Source organism: Musca autumnalis, unplaced genomic scaffold (assembly GCF_047663935.1).
Source record: "Musca autumnalis isolate F117 unplaced genomic scaffold, ASM4766393v1 scaffold_3, whole genome shotgun sequence".
In the NCBI taxonomy this organism is placed as follows: domain Eukaryota; kingdom Metazoa; phylum Arthropoda; class Insecta; order Diptera; family Muscidae; genus Musca; species Musca autumnalis.
This window is the reverse complement of record NW_027411866.1, coordinates 150744645-150763448: the sequence shown is the minus strand read 5'-3', so window position 1 is coordinate 150763448 and position 18804 is coordinate 150744645. Positions and strand designations below refer to the sequence as shown.

The 18804-nt window shown below is 37.3% G+C and overlaps 1 protein-coding gene across 3 annotated transcripts in view; it reads right to left on the bottom strand.

Annotated features, from left to right (window-relative positions):
* Window positions 1-18804, bottom strand: part of Rab3-GEF (Rab3 GDP-GTP exchange factor) — a 271271-nt gene that overhangs the window by 19570 nt on the left and 232897 nt on the right. The gene's annotated exons all lie outside the window — the stretch shown is intronic.

Sequence of the window (18804 nt, the reverse complement as noted above, 5' to 3'; positions counted from 1 at the left end):
CAACGGATTTAAAGCATTTTAATGTGACAATGTAGGTGTTGTAGTGTTAGTTTGCGATAAGAGAGCTAAAGGTTTATTTTTCCCCTCGACCTGATTACAGGAAGTGCAATGGAAATGGGAATAAATTAGCGATGTGGTTACAAAAGATACGTCTGAGTAAAAACAAGTAAAAAAGTATAAGTCGGCTTTGCCGACAGAGATATACCCTCAGCCTGTGTGGATTGAAACACCTTTTCCAAAAAAAAACTTATGTATTTAGGGTGGGGTTTTCAAAATTTTGGGCTTATGAACCGACAAAAACATGGATTGGATTAAATTTTCAAAGTATCCTCGAACAGACGATAAACCACACAAAACTGTTGAGCATTTGAACATAAATTAAGTTTGGACAAAATCGATTGCTACGTTTATGAGATATCGCGCATACCATTTTAGCGAATATTTTCGAACTTTTGTGGGGGAGGTACCGGAAAGAGTGGACCTATAAGCACCACCTTCGAATTTAATTTAATATTCAAAGAAATATTACGATATCCAAAGTGTGGACGAACGCAGTATTCGGTTCGAGCTTTCCAGCCACTACATATGGTGCCATAGGGGTTTTTACAACTTTCGGGCTGTTTTCTCAAGAAGAGGCATGTCCATAGCCTCTGAAAAAAACTTTTACCGTCGTACTTGAGGCAGCGAGTACAAGTTTCTTCAACAAAAATCAAAATGATTCGAGAGCAGGTATTAAAGTGAAGTTTTTCGCAATTTTGTGTAGGAAGTACCTGACAGTCCATATTCGAACCTGATCTATATCTGGTAGATATATTAAGATGTGTAAAGTATGGACCAAATCGGTCACTCCCTTCAATAGTTATCGTGCGCACAATTTTTCCAAACATTTTTGAACTTTTGTGGGGGAGGTACCTGAAGGAGTGGACCGATATTCCTTATCTTCGAACTTAAACCAAGTATGCATAAAATATTACGAAGGCCATAATTTGGACCTAATCGACAGATCCGTTCGAGAGTTATCTTGCGATCTAACCACTACACACGGTGTCACAGGGGTTGGTTGCATATTTTAGGCTATTTTCTCAGAAAGTATGGACTTGCCCCTGATGAAACTTGTAACCTCGTATTGGGGGCAGTGAATGCAAGTTGTCTCAACAAAAATCAAAGCGATTCGAAAGCAGGTCCTAAAGTGAACTTTTTCGAAATTTTGTGTGGAGGTATACGAAGGAGTGGACCGATTGAGTCCATATTTGAACCTCATCTAAGTCTGATAGAAATTTCACGATGTACAAATTATTGACCAAATCGGTTACTCCCTTCAAGAGTTATCGTGAGGGAGGTACCGGAAGGAGTGTACCGATATAATCCATTTGGACAAAATATTACGAAGGCCAAAATAGGGGTCATAGGGTTTTTTTTTGTAACTTTCAGGCTACTTTGTCAGGAAGTATGGGTTTGCCCCTGATGAAACTTGTACCGTCGTATGGGGGGCAGTTAATACAAGTTGTTACAACAAAAATCAAAGCGATTCGAGAGCTGATCCTAAACTGAACTTTTCCGAAATTTTGTGTGGGAGGTACCCGAAGGAGTGAACCGATTGAGTCCATATTGGAACCTCATCTAAGCCTGGTAGAAATTTCAGGATGTGCAAAGTATATTAAATCTGTTACTCCCTTCAAGAGTTATCGTGCGCACAAATATTCCGAACATTTTCGAACTTTTGTGGGGGAGGTACCCGAAGGAGTGGACCGATATGGTACATCTTCGAACTTAAACTAAGTTAAGGCAAAATATTGCGATACCCAACATTTGGTTCGAATCGGTTGATCTGTTCTAGAGTTATTGTGTGCACCAGTCAGCCAGACAGACGGACGGACATTGAAAACGCGATACATATAAAAACACGATAAGGATGAATACAGAGTCTTGACCTAGGAATCCGCACTTGGTATGTCCGGATTATTTTTAGAGAAAGTGCAATGACGGATGAAATGAAAAAGTGCAAGCCCGACATTCTTTACTGAATAATTATCGGAATTGAAAACACTTAAAGGTGCCGATCTGTTTATAACCTCAGGGTTTAGATGGATAACCCTAATCGCTCAAAAGTTTGAACCTTTTCATATTTTTGTCCAAACTTACAACAAGTTCAAAGGTGATTCATATCCGCCCACTTCTTCGGGTACATCCGCAAAAAATGACTACATTTTCAACCGATATTCTTCCACATACATATCTGCTCCGAATATGGACTGTATGGTTCCAAAATGTTTTTCTGAAATGGTGCGCACGATAATTATCGAAGGGAGTAATCGGTTAGGTCCAGTCTTTGCACTGGACGTATGTGGTGAATTTTTGATGGAGGAGTTTTGGGCCCTATGAGAACCTCAAATGTCAAACAACAGCTACTTCGGCTACATACAAAATATCGGGGCTTTCCGTTTTATGGGGGCTTATAAAAACATATAACTATGCTGACGATTTTTGGTGGAGAAGTTTCGTGACCACAGAGAACCTCAAATGCCAAATTACAGCTAGTTAAATTGTAGCTAAAAACCTCAAAATACAAAATACCGAAAATCGGGAGGTATGGTTATATGAGGCCTATACCAAGACATGGGTCTATATAAACAATTTTTCTGTGGAGAAGTGGTGTGACCACTAAGAACCTCAAATGTCAAATTACAGTCAAAAGTTAAAGCTTAAATCCTCAAATTACCGAAAATCGGGGAGTACCGTTATATGGGGGCTATACCAAAGAGGTGGACCTATCTAGGTAACTTTAAGTACAGAAGTTTTTTGGTCATTAGGAACATCAAATGTGAAATTTCAGCTAATGCGGTCAGAAAATATAGCTAAAAACCTCAAAATACTTTAAATCCGGAGGTACAGTTATATGGGACTATACCAATATATGGACGACCATCCTTGACCGGGTGGTACCGTTTTAAGGGGGATATACCAAAACTGAGGTATTTCCTAAAAAAGTGCAGTTTAAGAACATTTTTCGTATCGTTTGGAAATTTTTGCTCTGTATTGTCCTACTACAGTCCTACGACTGTAATTTTTTCAAGGGCAAGCCCGTAAGAAACCCTGTTGGCACCAACTGAAATGACTGATGAGCATAACTTACGAATTAAGTATCCGATTTTGTAGATACTTTGCACATCGCAAAATTTCTTCCAACCGTACTGATACTACCCGTACTGATGTACGGTTTCGAAGCCTGGGTACTTGCGCAAGCAGATAAAGCAGTGCTTGGTGTGTTTGAGAGAAAAATTCTTCGAAAGATCTACGGACCAATCTGCGTTGACGGTGAATATCGACGTCGCATGAACCACGAGCTGTATCTACTATACAACGACATCAATATGGTTAAACGTATTGAGATGCAGCGATTGCGTTGGCTAGACCATATCATAAGAATTAGCGATGATGAACCCACTAAAAAGGCGTATAAATACGAACCGCTTGGCACGCAGAATTGGCAGGCCAAAGAATAGATGGCGCAAACAAGTGGATGAAGAGATGAAAAGGCGCGGTATTCCAGAGTGCGAAGCACCAAATAGAGAGAATTGGAGATCTTTTCTTAGTTCGGCCTATAGAACAAATGTTCTGTAATGGGCCAAGTATATATAGAACGATATACTAAGTAATAGATCGGACAATTTTTTCCCTAAAGGGCCGTTCGAGGATCATCTAGAACTTTTCACAAAAGTCACTCCTTGTGGACCTGCTTTCAGCGATATAGCGTGTTTCGAGGTCAACTCCATGCTTCCATGTCATTATTATCGGGCGATACCGTAATATGGGGACTATATCAAAACGTGAACCTATACCGATAATTCCCTGTCGGAATGTTTTATACTCACAACGATGACTAATTGCCAAATCTCTGCTATTTAATTTCGATAATGTGGCTAAACCCCTCAAAATTACCAAAATCGGGCGATACCGTTCTATGAGTGCTATGTGCACCCGTACCGAGAATTCTGTCTGAATATGTTATGCCCCTAACTGGGACTACATACCAAATTTTAGCCATTTCGGTTGGATAATGTGGCAGAAATCTTCAAAATACCGAAAATCGGTAGGTACTGTTCTATCGGAGCTATACCAGAAAATTATAATAAATAACAAATTTGTCCAATACATCAATAAGCGAAGTAAATTGTCAATTTAGAGCTATTCTTATCCAAATTTTGGATAAACATACAATAAACAAGTAAAAAAGTATCAGTCGACATTGCCGACAGAGATATACCCTTATATATTTAGGGTAGAGTTGGGCAATCTCGTTCAATTGAACGATCCGGATCACTGTCCTCGTTCAAAGGCGAATGAGTAACATCATAAAAACCAGCGTGTGCAATTAAGTATACGCAGTTTTGTCAAAAAAATCACCGGTGTCCATTGAACGAGCTAGTGATCCGGATCGTTCAATTGAATGAGATTGCCCAACTCTAATTTAGGGGGGTTTTCAAAACAATATGGATAGGACTAAAGCGCAAAAATTTGCGGGGCTATCGATAGATAGAGCTTTTTTAAACTGAGTTTCGACAATATTTAGAGTACCATTTTAGCGAATATTTTCGAACTTTTGTGGGGGAGGTATCGGAAGGTCCACTACTTCCACCTTCGAATTTCATCTAATATTCGAAGACATATTACGATATCCAAAGTTTGGACGAACGCAGTATTCGGTTCGAGCTCTCCAGTCACTAGACTTGAAACCCCTTTTACCGTCGTAATTGAGGCAGCGAATGCAAGTTGCTTCAACAAAAATCAAAGTGATCCGAGAGCAGGTATTAAAGTGAGCTTTTTCGAAATTTTGTGTGGGAGGTACCCGACAGAGTGGACAAATATATTCCATATTCGAACCTGACCTATACCTGGTAGATATATTGGGATGTGTAAAGTATGGACCAAATCTGTCACTCCCATCAAAAGTTATCGTACGCACAATTTTTCCGAATATTTTTGAACTTTTGTGGGGGAGGTACTTGAGGGAATGGACCGATATGGCTTATCTTCGAACACAAACTAAGTTGGAAAAAAATATTACGAAGGCCACATTTTGGACCGAAACGGCAGATCCGTTCGAGAGTTATCTTACGCTCCAACCACTACACACTGTGTCATAGGGTTTTTTTGCACCTTTCAGGCTATCTTCTCAGGAAGTATGATCGTATGGGGGGACAGTGAATATAAGCTGCTACAACAAAAATCAAAGCGATTCGAGAGGAGGCCCTAAACTGAACTTTTTCCGAAATTTTGTGTGGGAGGTACCCGAAGGAGTAGACTGTGGAATGAGTCCATATTGAAACCTTATCTAAGTCTGATACCCATCTAATGATGTACATAGTATGGACCAAATCGGTTACTTCCTTCAAGAGTTATCGTGTGCACAAATTTTCCGAACATTTTCGAACCGATATGGCCCATCTTCGAACTTAAACTAAGTTTGGACAAAATATTACGAAAGCCAAATTTTGGACCAAATCGGCTCATCCGTTTAAGAGTTATTGTGCGCACCAGCCAGACAGACAGACAGGCGGACGGACATTGCTAAATCGACTCAAAATTGTCTGAAACACATTTCGTCCAATAATACTTGGGGTCTAAAACCATTATTTCGATGAGGCACATTTTGCCCGTATGAAAGTGCATATACTCTTTCTAGCCTAAAGGCTGAGGGTATGAACATCGACTTTTATTTTCTGCACGCTAGATTTGAATTTTTCCCACTGTGCGGAGGCTATTTTTCAAAAACTGACCGATTTATAGCAAAATCGGTGAAAGATATATATGGAGGCTATATCCAAATCTGTACCGATTTTTGCAAAATCAAATCAAAATCGGAAAAACTGAACAGGGGCCTGAGGAAATATTCCATGTTAAATTTGAAGGCTATTCATCACAAATTGAGGGATTTATAGTAAATTCGGGGAAATATACATATATGGAGGCTACATTCAAATCTGTACCGATTTTTGCGAAATAAAATCAAAATCGGTAAAACTGAACAGGGGCCTGAGGAAACATCCCATGTTAAATTTGAAGGCTAATCGTCAAAAATATATATATGGGAGCTATATTCAAATCTGGACCGATTTTTACGAAAATCGGTGGAACTACTCAGGGGCCTAAGAAAATATTACATATTAAATTTGAGCGCAATTCGTTCAAAATTGAACGAGTTGTAGCAAAACCGGTAAAAGATATATATGTATGTGGGCTATATCCAAATCTGAACCGATATGGACCAAAGTTGATATTTTTCATACCTGTGCCCTCATATGTAAGTACTTGTGCAAAAATGCATCAACCTAGGTCAAAGCCTTCTATTTTTGTCCTCTTTTATTTGGAAGCGGCAACACTGTGCGGCGTCGCCATTAATCAAAATAAAATGTTCGTCACCATTGAATACATAATTTCTCCATCTATCTCTCTCCCAAGTTAGGTAGTGAAATACTTTTATTGAATGTTAGAATTGTTGAGTACTCCAGTTCCTGATACTGTCCTATGACTTTCTGGAACCGTAGCACTTAAGACAACTTTTTTTCTTCTGAAAACGTGCTGTTCAACTTCACACTATACATAATTACTTTCGTGACCTATGAATACGAATAAGTATCCAAATTCCTATTTCTTCAAATAATTCCTTTGTTAAGTGTTGAAATTTTTATTAAAATTGTATTTTTGTGTTGTATCATCAGGTTTGGAAAATGCTGCACATCAAAAATATAAATATTCTTTTGTATATACTTTTAGCTCTCTGTATAACAATTATACTAAATTCAAAATAAGAAAAGCAACAACTTTATTGCATATTTTAGAATAATTTAATATTTTCTTAGTATTGCAATAAGTGATAATATAAACGGATAATATAAAAGTGTTAATATTAATAGGTTACCAAACAATAGCAAAGACATATAATAATTGGTTAAACTATATAAAGCTTTTTACTAAGCGAGGAAATAAAATTCTTTTGTGGAAATATTTAGAAAGGAAGAAAATAATAAACTAAAACAAAAGAAAGCATATGCCATAATGCAAGCAAGCGAAAATTACATTGCGTTTTTGTGTTACAATTGGTTTTGTAAACTTAAAATTAAAGGAAAAAACATTGTTTTTTTAAAGCTGTTTTCATTTAACTCAATCGGTTTTCGATTTTAAATACTATTAAAAATTATAATAATTCTAAATAGCACTTGTGAGATGGTCATCAAAACAAACATAAGAAATATATATATAGAAAACATAAAAAAAAACTAAAATTGGTTCTCTTAAAATATCAGCCGTATGAAATAACATCTTATATTTGTTTTGTTAGGATATTTGTGATGATTTTATTTGGCGTTGCAGGTGATGAAATTCAGCACTAATGTCTGTTTTTATTCAAACTCTTTTTAGGTTGGTGTTTTTTTGTTTTTTTTAAAGCCAACAACAATTAACTAAAAAACACAGCGGCCGGGGATAATGGGGTTGGGCTAGGGCAAAAACGTTAAGAAACACACGGCGTATTAAAGTAAATGTACTGTGTGGTTGTGTTAAAATTAAAACAATTATGTATTATTTTTTGTTTAAAATGTTTCAAGTGTCTTCTCGAAGTTGGTTATTCAATTTTTGGAAAATATTTCCTATATCTTGCATAATATTCAATAATTTATTTCCATGTTTTCCGATGAGTACACAAATTTGAAAAAAAAAAATCTTTATTGTCTCGCTATAGCTTAAGTACATTCCCATGGATGATGGCATTGTATTTAATTCGGGTTTTAGCACTATTTATAAGTCTTCATAATATGGTTAAAGCAAGTCTCAACAAGTAAAATTGAATTAGTCGGCTTTGCCGAAAGCTAAATACTCCTAAATAAAGAAATAATAAAAGATGGATACACATGAAACTCTAATTTAGTATTCACAACGTCTTAAGATGTTTTCAAAGTTTTCAGCGTAAGTTTTTAGGAGTTTACCCCACAAACACATAGACAGTGGGCCTTAGAAATTGTCTAAAAACAACATAATCCATTTGATACACATGCAGAGAAAAAATATGATTGATCCAACAATATTCGAAGAGCAAAATATGTATTGTAAAATATTGTTAGATTCCGTATGTAGTATTGTTAATCCAACAATCGTTTTGTTCAATTTCAGCAATTGTTTTTGTTAAATCCAAAAATAGTTTTTGTCAACTGAACAATATTTTTCTCTTTTCTTTGACAATTTTTGTCTCTTCTCTCGGTATTCGATGCCGTGGTGAAACAACAATTTTGGTGATTTTTTTTTTGTATGACAGGATGATTTTATTTTTTTTTTTTTTTGTGTATGTATACCAACAATGAGATTCTTGTTTTTATTTGTTTCTGTTTTGTTACATTCTTCTTTGGGTTTTGGTGGTTGAGTTATACCGGCACAATCTGAGAAGCGGCCATAATAATTTGTGTTTTCTTTTTATGTGTGTGTTTAATTATTCCCTATGTTGTGGTGGATGCTCCGATGAGCCGCGATGGAGTAGCTCTGTTTGTCTTTGTTGTCAGTTAAAGCAGCAAACCATGTGTTGTGTTCATCAATGCTCGTAATGTTATACGCGATATTTATATCAAAGTCATGTGGAAAGTGTATATGAGAATTATATACAACCAAATCAACAATTTCAGTAACAGGTTTTCTAGGCTGACAATAGTTTTTGTTAAAATTCTAGATTATTATAGTTTCTACCATGGGTATTGTTAATGATTTTTACAATATTACGAACTTTAGCAAGTTGTTGTTGTTTTCTATGTTTGGAGAAAAAAAATGGTATTTTTGGATTTAAATTACAATGCTTGAACAAAACAAGTATTTTTTTGGAACAAAAATAGATATTTTTGTTCCAACAAAAGCGAAAAATATTTTTTTTCTGCGTGCATATTGCAAGAATACTACCTGTGCAGGGATTTCGGAGCTTTCGGATCTCTATCGAGAGAAATATAAAGAATAAAATTAAAGACCACAAAGACTGCTAAGAATTGTTGTGCGAGAATTGTATGGTATTGGTATATTCCGGGGCTCATATTTTAGGAAGGATTTGCTTCTTTTAGTACAACACGTTCAAGACGTACCGTGAAGTAGATTTTCGCAAAAGCATTGAACTATTGCGGAGGAAGTACCTGTAGGAATTTACCAAAAAAGTCAATATTGTAACTGACTAATTTTTGGAATCATTCCTCTTGATAGTTCTCGTAACAACCAGGGTCTTATGTCACACGGTGCGCCTTAACTAATTTTAAATGGAAGGTGCTTACACCTGGGAAGTTTGTGCAGATTCTGAAACTACAATGCTCATAGATGACTTGACTTGCGATTTCCAAGCAAAATCGTAAAAACCTAAAAAAACCCTAAAATTGTGAATTTTGATCGCGATTTATTTAAAAATCCCTCCGGCGATTTTTTCTCTTTTTTAATTTTCTTATCTATGAACATTGCTGTTTCAGAATCCGCGAAATCTTCCCATGTGTAAGCGGTTTTCATCAATGGTTAGTTAAGGCGCACTGAGCATGATTTTGTTTTATAAGTAGGCGATACAGTCTGTGCATTGTCTCAATTTGAACTTCTAAATCTCAAATACGGTAAAACCTACGAAAACATCATAAAAGCCAATCTTGTGGAGAATTTTCACAGCTTCAAACTTTTTTAGGCCCATTTACAAAGGACCCGCGGTTTCCAAGCAAAATCGTAAAAACCTATAGAACCCCTAAAAATGTGAACTTAAATCGCGATTTATTTGATATTTCTCATCTATGAACAATGTAGTTTCAGAATCTGCAAAAACTTCCCAGGTGTAAGCACCTTCCATTTAAATTTGGTTAGGGCACACCGTGGTAAGGAAGCATTACATATTTGCCCGTTATTTCATATTTATTGTAATCTGAATCACCAAGAACAATCCTCGAATAGCCCTTAAACTGCATTATGCAAAAATTTTGACCCTTGAGAGCGAGGTATCGGAAGGAGATGTCCGACATAGTCCATATTTGCACTGTAATTTTGAGATAACTATTACCATGTGTGCCACCGTGGTGCGATGGTATGCACGCCGGCCTTGCACATAGAAGGTCGGGGGTATGATTCCCCGGACAGGCAACATCAAACATTTTTCAACGGTGGCAAAATACCCCTCAGTAATGTTGGCGACATTTTCTGAGTATTTCAGCCTTGAAAAACTTCTCCACAAGTGGTGTCTTAAGATACGCCGTTCGGACACGGCGATAAACAGAAGGTCCCATATCATTGAGCTAAATATGAATCGGGGTGCACTCATTGATATGAGAGAAGTCTCCCTTGTCCCGTATGGGATGTTGTGGAATAATGTTGTGTTATTAACATGTGCAAATGGGTGATGCGATTTAGTAGGGCCTAATATTTCTGAATATGTATTAGGACATCATTTTTTGGACTATTTAAATACATGGTTATCTTGACAATGTAGGGTTGTGGTAGAAAATGGCTTGAATAACTAAATGTATTTACGAGGGGCACTAGAAAACCTTCTGGCCTAGGCAGCACGCAGTGTCGCCAGGCGTCATTTCACTTTTTTTGGAAAGTTTGACAGTTTTTAGCCTGAGCGTACTCAGGACAGTCCGACATATGACCACGTGTTGGGTTGTTTACAGTGGCTTGATTGACACACCTCCAAAACATGGTTTTTGAACGCTTTTGCAGCATTTTATGGCGACGAAAATCGTTGACCACGCCTTTTTGCTTGATGTGCTGGAATCAAATGAAGTTATTGGTTATACGGCGCATGACCCGTCAATTTCAAGTTTTGTTCGGTCAAACAGGCGCAGGTTTGAATCGATGTGTGAGAGCTCGCATTGTCATGATGCAGAATGATTCGTCTTCTCTAATTCGTTTTTCGAATTTCTACGGAGACTTCAGGCAAACAAATTGTAGGGTACCACTCAGATTTAACCGTCCTACATTTCTCAAGGCGTATAGTCGCCACACAGGCAACAATTTGCTTTGAAGGTCTTCTTCCATGAACAACTTTCGTTGATTTGGTTCGATTTCGAAGACCCATACGTTTGATTCCTGTTTTGTTTCGGGTTCCTAAGCATATGGTATAATGGGGTGCCTTCGCCACTGGGGCGGCTACGCCAGCGCCGATTTTCTCGCAAACTACAAGTGCTAGAAAAAATCCATCACATGCTAGAGGCATCGCAAAACGCTTTAATAAAAATAAGCTTTGCTACGAAATAGGGTTGGCAACCAGATTCAGCAAGTAGATTAAGATGATTTTTCAGATGAAACAAGTAAAAAAGTGTCAGTCGGCTTTGCCGACAGATATATACCCTCAGCCAATGTGAAGTGAAACGTTCACCTACGGACAGATCGAATGTATTTAAGGTCTCTTCAGAATTTTGTGGCCCTTTTTGGACATTTGAACTTGCCGACAAAAAGGTGGATTAGGAATTTACTGCACTAAGACACAAATGTTGAACCTATGTGGGGGAGGGACCCTTAGGGAGGACAGATATGGGCCCTTTTAAAAGTTAAACTAAATTTTGACAAAATATTAGGAGATCCAAAGTTTGGACCAAATTGGTGGCCTCATCAAGTGATATCGTCCTAGCATTTTAGTGACATTTTTTTAATAATGGGGAGAAGTACGGGAAGTTGTGGACCGGTATTGCCCTATGAAACTAAGTTTGGATATAATATGACGAAGACCAAATGTTGGACCAAATCGGTTGAACAGTTCGAGAGTTATCGTGCTCTCCGACAGCCACATATGGTGACATAGGGATTTTTTACACCTTTCGGGCCGTTTTCCTCAGAAATAAGGACTTGCCCCTGAAAAAACTTTTTCCGTCGTAATGGAGGTAGCGAATGCAAATCGCTTAAACAAAAATCAAAGTGATTCGAGAGCAGGTCTTAAAGTGAAATTGTCCGAAGTTGTGTGTGAGAGGTACCAGAAGGAGTAGACAAATATAGTCCATATTCGAACCTGATCGATATCTGGTAGCTATATTAGGGTGTGCAAAGTATGGATTACACCGGCCACTCCCTTCAAGAGTTATCGTGCGCACAATTTTTCTGAACATTTTTAAACTTTTGTGGGGAGGTACCTGAAGGAGTGGACCGATATGGCTCATCTTCGAATTTAAACTATGTTTGGACAAAATATTACGAAGGCCAAATTTTAGACCGAATCGGCAGATCCGTTCGAGAGTTATCTTGCGCTCCATCCTCTACACACGGTGTTATAGGGGCTTTTTGAAACTTTCAATCTATTTTCTCAGGAAGTATGGACCTGCCCCTGATGAAACTTGTACCGTTGTATGGAAGGCAGTAAATACAAGTTGCTAAAACAAAAATTAAAGCGATTCGAGAGATAGCGCTAAACTGAACTTTTCCGAAATTTTGTGTGGGAGGTACCCGAAGGAGTGGACCGATTGAGTCCATTTTGAAACCTCATCTAAGTTAAGTAGAAATTTCACGATGTGCAAAGTATAGATCAAATCGGCTACTTCCTTCAAGAGTTATCGTGCGCGCAAATTTTCCGAACATTTTCGAACTTTTGGGGGGGAGGTACCGGAAGGAGTGGACCGATATAGCCCATCTTCGAACTAAAACTAAGTTTGGACAATATATTACGAAAGCCAAATTTTCGATCGAATCGGTTGATCCGTTCGAGAGTTATCGTGCGCTCCAGCCAACTAGACAGACGGACATTGCTCAATCGACTCCAAATTGTCTGAAACACATTTCGTCCAAACATACTTGGGGTCTAAAACCATTATTTCGATAAGGAACATTTTGCCCGTATGAAGGGGTATATACCCTCGTTAGCTTAAATGCTGAGGGTATAAAAACATCACCAACAAGTTTCATAGATATCTTGGAAAAAAATTATTGAATAACAAACGGAATAATTCGAATTACAATTGGAATAAATCGAATTACAAATGGAATTCTGGAATTACAAATGAAATGTTACGAATTACAAATAGAATTCTCGAATTACAATTAAAGTAATTTGAATTACATCTGAAAATGGTGTATAACACTCGATAACAAATTAATAGTTGTGTTTTTATTTTTCTATAATTTGTAATGTCTTTGTTGTAGTTTTTAATGTTTTAATTTAAACAAGTTAACAGCCCTCAACTGCCAATTATTTCATTACATTGTTGAAGTTTAAAAGCTTGTTGCGCCCTATAAATAACATGTTTGTTTGTATTCGTCTGTGAATTTTTGCTACAAAATCTAATGTTTAAAAATATTTATTTTATATAATTATGTATAATAAATAATATTATATTTTTCTTATATTTTTAGAGAAAACAAAAATCAACTACACAAGCAAACTAAAAATAAGGTATGTTTTGTTTTCAATTTATGTTTGTTGTTTTAGCCATGTGTCGTATTTATTGTTGTTTGAAATTGTTTTTTTAATGAAATTAAAATTTACATGAAATATTAAAAATCAGTATAACATAATATGTATAATAGGGCTATAACCAAAAAAATACCACCACATAGCCGTGTAGAGCATGGAAAACTATCATGAAACACGGTGTCAATTTTTCTATATCGCGAAAAAGTTTCCGCACCAAATGCATTGAAGTTCTGTAATGCATTTTTTAATTTTATCTGTCATAACAACATATTTGCTTTTCATTAAAATTTTTATTTTTTTGTAATCTAATTTAAAATCATTATCAAAGCCCTCTGGACCAATTTCTTCTCAAATCGCGCCATTTCGGACCATATTAAGATTTTTTGACACTATTGCAATTTTTGGTTTTTCTTTATAAACTCGTGAATTTTATGTTTCTATTTTTTTCACCTATCGGACCAGGGAATATGGGGTCATTTGCAACGAATTCGCGAGAGTTACAGGCTGTTTTACAGAAATTCAATGCATTTGGTGCGGAAACTTTTTTCGCGGTAGAGAAAAATTGACACCACCGGCTATGTGGTGGTATTTTTGATATTTGCAAAAAAGTGCAAAAAGTTATATCCCTAATGTATAAACAAAATTATATTATTATATTTTCTATTCTTGTTTGGCGTTTTCTGTCTTACTTCTACTGACTATTTCACAAGGTAGAAATAGAAAAAAAAAATGTTTCGAGTATTCTTCTGTAAGCATCCAGAAGCCATGAAGACAGCACTAGTCGAGAACAATAGTGGGATTCTCTAGGGAATGTTTTGGTTGCGGACAAAAATCGGTCAAATTAGAACGCAAAATTATGAATCAAAAGTTCAAATAAAAGTTGACATCACGGTTGCTATCGTTTACTACCGAAATTATAAGCATTTTAATTTTAACGATTTTTGTCGATAGCCAAAAAATGCGTTAGAGAATCCCAATACTGTTATCCAATGTCTTATGAAAGATATTTCTCATCGGTTTCACATACATTCGGTAACAGTAATTTTTCATTAGGAAAAGTACGAAGTACTCTTGCGACCCAAGTACATTTGGGAACTTTCAATATCGGTGCCAAGGTCGAAAATAATCTACGGGGATATGGAACAAATTATGCAAAACGAGTAACGAATAACATGGAAAATTAACCATATTCTGACACCGCAGCGTGATAGAAGTGCAACAAATAAGAAGAAACGTGTCCTGGCGGTTTTTCCTATCACTTGCAGGTTTGTGATAATGGGTCCCAAAACCTAGAGGCCTTGATGTCAAAGACATACTTTTGTAAGGCTCATATCATCTTTAGCGCTAATAATTTTGGTTTATAACGTCGACAAACGTGACTGAGGAAGATAGGACCTTCCTTCTTTCCAGGGTTGCCCACAATTCACTTATACTGGCACCAACGTTGCAACTGTTCAGATGATATGACCACTTGTTCCGTTAATGCTTACCGACCAACCTGTTAACTTCCTGTGTCAGCTTATTGACTCTGGGGTAACTGGAGTTGGCACGACGAAGCTCATCATCATCAACGGCAGGTGTTAAATGTTGCGTTTGCGGTTGCTGTTAGTGGGGCTGCGTTTCATAATATGACGACGACTCGCAGGGTTGTGTCCACGGAAAATGCAGCAACACAGTTCCTGTCGAAGTCCCTCACATGGACTAGTCCAGAACAACCCCTTAGATGCACCCACTTCTGACATTTATTGCATCTAACCGAAGGTTGAATATGGGTCAAGTTGCGGATGTGACAAACCGAGCACAATATATTGGTCCTTGGGTTTTCCTTCGTCCCGGCACGGACCAAAAGAATCCGGACCAGGCATTCCAGGATATGCTGCTCCCACCACAGAAAAAAAGATATAAATACAAACATACATATGTGCACTGAGGTGGCAGCCGCTGGCCGGAACACGGATGTTGTGTGGTTTCGGATCAATCCGATACGAGAAAAACCGCTGCCGTGGGATTGGTGATTATTCCCTGAAAAAATACTCATTACAAAATCCCTACTAATCCATTACTTTAACAAGGGCATGTCGCGCGAAATAAGTAGTTATTTTTTTAACAACTTAAATAAGTAATTAAATAACTAGTTACTTAAAGTCGTGACTACTCATTTAGCTACTTATTTAAGTGGCCAAAAAATAACTACTAGTTTCGCGCGACATACCCTTGTAAAAATATTGGGTTAGTAGGGTGTTTTGTAATGGGTATTTTTGCAGGGTTGGCCATTTTCGTTTTTGGTGACAAGGTTTATATCTTAGGAAGTATGGACTTGCCCAGGAAAAAAGTACTGCTAGCAAATAGCAGCAAACAAAATCTAAACTACCGCAAAAGTGTTCGTAAACTGCAAAATTTTTTGAAATTTTGGGAGGGGATGAACACATCTGGCCGATCTTCGAACATGATTATTGTATGTTTGGACAAAATATTACGATGTGCAAAGTTTGGACCAAATCGTTTGATCTGTGACGGACGGACAGGGCTAACTGTACTTCCAAACACATGAAAATTTGTGAAAATCGATTCGGATTTTGATATAGATATATGGGACCCAAAATCGGCCAAATATGCATCGATCTGATTTGCACAAACTTTTTAGGATTCGTTTTATAGCCCCAACAATGAACTTGTAAATTATTTTCATCGATAATTGCGGCCTTTAGAGAACTTTCTTGAAAATGCATCTTTGCTCCATTCAAATTACTGTGAATATTTCGGGTGGCATTGGATCAAATGAAAAAAACACAAAAAATTGTTTGCCCTAATGTACATTCATCGCCAACTCTTATCATTCATTAGTCCATATTTACATTAGGCAATTTTCCTTGAGGCAATTGTCAGTTTGAGGGTGAGAGGCAAAGGGTTGCCATATGCCTCACCTCTCTCTCTCCTTCAAACTGGCAATTGCCGCAAGGAAAATTGCTTGATGTGCACCTATTTCAGATGTAATTCGAAAAATTTTAGTTGTAATTCGAGAATTCCATTTGTAATTCGTAACATTTTATTTGTAATTCGAGAATTCCATTTATAATTCGAATTATTATATTTGTAATTTGAATTATTCCATTTGAAATTCGAATTATTCCATTTGTAATACGAATTATTCTATTTGTAATTTCAATTGGAATAATTCGAATTACAAATGAAATAATTTGAATTACAAATAAAATAAGTCGAATTGCAAATAAAATATATCAAATTACAAATAAAATAATTCGAATTACAAATAGAATAATTCGAATTCGAATGACATAGGGGATGGAAGATACCAAGGAACGGTCCTGACCGGCTTCAACATGGCAAAGCCCAGGACTTATTTTGGTCCCTCTTTCATCTCAAGTGGACACTGACCTCCCCGTGGTGTCACCTAGGGAACTGCCTCTAACACCCGTTAAAGGTAATATACTAACATATGCCGCGCGTTCACCCATAAGAACGTTAAAAAATTGGGTTTGGGCGTCGGGTTAGTAACCCTCCCCTAGAAAAAACAGCCTACTATGAAAAAACGAAAGAAAAGAAAAACAAATCCCTCTAAAGTTGACGAACCCCGCAAACGTTTTAAGGACCATGATCTGCGAATCTGCACCTGGAAAACGCAAAATTCTTCAACATCAGCTTTATTTGCGCTCATACTCCCACTGAAGACAAGGACGAACAGACCAAAGATATATTTTACGAGCGCTTAGAAGAAACTTATGACCGCTGCCCTGCCCATGACATTAAAATTATACTAGGCGATTTTAATGCCAAAATTGGAAAGGATAATATCTTTGGCCCAACAATCGGGAAATTCAGTCTCCACAGTGAAACATCTGACAATGGTATGAGGCTGATAGACTTTGCAGCTGCAGAAAATAGTGTAGTTAGCAGTACCAGATTTAAGCATCTCGATATTCATAAGGGCACCTGGCTGTCGCCAGATCAAAGTCTTCTTCCTATCGCCTACAAGATAGTGTCAGGAATATTGTGCGAACGACTAAAGCCCATGGTCAACGAAGTAATTGGACCATACCAATTCGGCTTTAGACCTGGCAAGTCCACCATTGACCAGATATTTACCCAGCGGCAAATCCTGGAGAAGACCCAAGAGATGCAGATCGACACCTACCACCTTTTTGTCGATTATAAAGCAGCCTTCGTCAGCCCGCTACGTTCAAGGCCATGTCTGAATTTGGTATCCCCGCAAAGCTCATTCGGCTTTGTAAAATGACTCTAAGTGACACAAGATCTTCAGTTAAAATAGGAAAGAACCTCTCCGGAGAGTTTTGTACCAAAAGAGGTTTCAGGCAAGGAGACATCCTTTCGTGTGATCTTTTTAACATCATGGGACGATCAGTAAAAGAAGTAACCGATACCTTTATGAAGGTCGAAGGAGAATCTGCTAAAGTTGGTCTGGCAGTAAACGGCGAGAACACCAAGTGGATGGTGTCGACACGCAATGCGTCCATTGAGATAGGACCAACTGTTGAAGTTGGTTCCTATAATTTTGAGGTAGTAAAGGACTTCGTATACCTAGGCACCGTCGTAAACACAACAAACGACATCAGTTGTGACATAAAAAGAAGACGAATGTTGGCCAACAGATGCTACTTTGGCTTAAGTAAGCACTTTAAAAACAAAGCCACAACTCGTCAAACACAAATAACGCTTTACAAAAAACTGATACTACCCGTGCTGATGTATGGTTCGGAAGCCTGGGTACTTGCGCAAGCAGATAAGGCAGTGGTTGGCGTGTTTGAGAGAAAAATTCTTCGGACCGATATGCGTTGGCGGTGAATATCGACGTTGTATGAACCACGAGCTGTATCTGCTATACAACGACATCAATATAGCTAAACGTATCGAGATGCAGCGATTGCGTTGGCTAGGCCATATAATAAAAATGAGCGATGATGAATCCGCTAAAAAGGCGTATAAATTCGAGCCACATGGCGGTGCACGCAGAATTGGCAGGCCAAAGAATAGATGGCGCAAACAAATGGATGACGAGATGACAAGGCGCGGTATTCCAAAAAGCGAAGCACTACAGAGAGAATTGGAAATCTCTTCTTAGCTCGGTCTATGGAACAAATGTTCTGTAATGGGCCAGCTAAGTAAGAAATTAAGTAAGTACTTCAAATTTCAAATGGAATAATTCGAATTACAAACTGAATAATACGAATTACAAATGGAATAATTCGAATTACAAATGGAATTCTCGAACTACACATATAAAATATTACCAAATACAAGTAGAATAATCAAATTACAAATAAAATGTTACGAATTACAACTGGAATGTTTCGAATTACATATAAAAAATTTGTAAATATGGACTAATTCACACATTTTGTTTTTTTTTTTAATTTTGCTACCAAAAATTCATT